The 1,897-nt window shown below is 41.9% G+C and overlaps 1 long non-coding RNA gene across 1 annotated transcript; it reads right to left on the reverse strand.

Moving 5' to 3' along the window:
- Positions 1–211: 211 nt before the first annotated feature.
- On the reverse strand, positions 212–874 carry LOC120914484. The gene is made up of 3 exons (XR_005743689.1): positions 737–874; positions 465–636; positions 212–369 (listed from the first exon to the last, which is right to left on the reverse strand). It is a non-coding gene; the product is annotated as an uncharacterized LOC120914484 (long non-coding RNA).
- Positions 875–1,897: the final 1,023 nt, after the last annotated feature.

Genomic DNA, 1,897 nt, shown 5'->3' on the forward strand with positions numbered 1-1,897 from the left:
GAATCAGCCACATAGTTGGGACGGGGGGATCACAGAGATATACGACGGCGTATCAGGAGATACGCCGTCGTATCTCTTCTGTGAATCTGGCCCTTAGTATTTAACTAGGAAAAAGTGGAGGGACCCCCTAAATGGGGCTTTAAAGGCAACAAAGGTATACAGTAATCACAGTAATCCAAAAAATAGATAATTTAATATTCAAAGATGGAAATTGTACACATATATCACATAGAATTATTTAAAAACAATACATGGTTAGGTGTCATTGAAAAGCAAGGTCCATGAAGACATACACGGCCCTACGCGTTTCGGATTACCCTTCATCAGGGGCCGAAGTATATGTAGTCAACGAGTATAAGAACCACTTTTCTAAAAAACAAAGAAAGCATATATGTTGCAAGTGTTACAAAATGGAAAAATGGCAATAAATACATCAAAAGGTGCAGATAAAAACACACACATACCAATCACAGCGTTTAATCAACCCTGCACACCCCAGAGAAAGGACAACACTATCAGGACGCAGAAAGACTCCTCTGGATGAAATTAAGAGGAAGGAAGCCGGCGGTGCAGAATCACATATAGCAAGACCTCAGGCCCATATAGTCACAAAGTAACATATGATAATGTAAAAACCTGTCCATAAAAAAAGGGACAGGATAAATATACATGTAATGAAATACCTAACCATATGTAGAAAAATATGTCAAAAAATAATAATTAAATAACTGCATACCTGAGGTTAGCAGAAAAGTGTCATATTAAATTTGGCCAGAGGTGTCAGTAGAGAGCTAGCAGAGCTCCAATCTGTGAATACAATGGATGGCAATAGAAACAGGCATTAGATAAGGAAGGAGGGAACCAATGCAAAAAGTGATAAATAAAAGGATCCAGAGTAAGGGAGTACTAACAAGAGACAAGCGCTCAGTGTAGCCACCAGGCATGTCACTAGTACCTCTGCCGTCCAGCAATGTCTGACATTGTTTGGACGGCTAGAGGTTTATATAGGGAAGTAAGGGGGCGGGCCTAGATACGGCGGGCGTGGTCGGAGAGACCAGGCGAGCCATAATAGGCCGGTAGTGTGGAAGTGGGCAGTAGTAAACAGACAGCATGGGGAAAAGACTGAGAAGGCCTGTCAGGTGACAGTCAGTCACCTGACACGGAAAGGAGAGTGGGACAGGAAGTAAATGGGAGTAGGCTAATGTAGGCTAATGTAAAGGGAAGGGAAGGGAAGGGGCGGTGCAGAGACAAAGACTGCTGAGAAGGTGTCAGCAGTGAAGGTTAAACTGGGAAATGATTATTGGTTGTAAAAAACTGCAAAAAAAAAAAAAAAGCTGCTGGGAAGGACACCAGACATAAAATATATAATGGGAAAAGTATTTAACTATAGCACACCTTTTGATACAACAATAAAGTTTATAATTAATTTCAGTATACTGTGGTTGATTCTCCACAAGGGCTTTTCAGGGGTCCTCACTTGGCCCCATTTCTATCCATTTATTTCAGGTAATGAGCCAGACTTGGCTAAGCACCCTATGGAAACTCAACATATTTCATGGCTTATGCCATTTATCAGGAGTTGGGTACAGAAATAAACTGTAAATACAAATGGGTATATAATATTAGTTCATATATTCTACCTCTAAGGGGAGAAAAAAACTCATGGGGAGAAGAGGGTCTATACTCACAGGTCGACTAAAACACTGTGCTTGGCTAGCATTGAGGAAGATGGAACCCCAAACTGATTGTCTGTTCCAGAGCAAGGAACCCCGCCCCGGCTGAGAAAACATGCACTGTAGGTCTACCACAGTAGACAGACAACCCCATGTTGCTGACACTGATGTGTCTGTTTCTGCACTTGGCAGGTGTGGAGTTGTGGTCATCCAAAGAATGTACA

This window comes from Rana temporaria, chromosome 9 (assembly GCF_905171775.1).
Source record: "Rana temporaria chromosome 9, aRanTem1.1, whole genome shotgun sequence".
Classification (NCBI taxonomy): domain Eukaryota; kingdom Metazoa; phylum Chordata; class Amphibia; order Anura; family Ranidae; genus Rana; species Rana temporaria.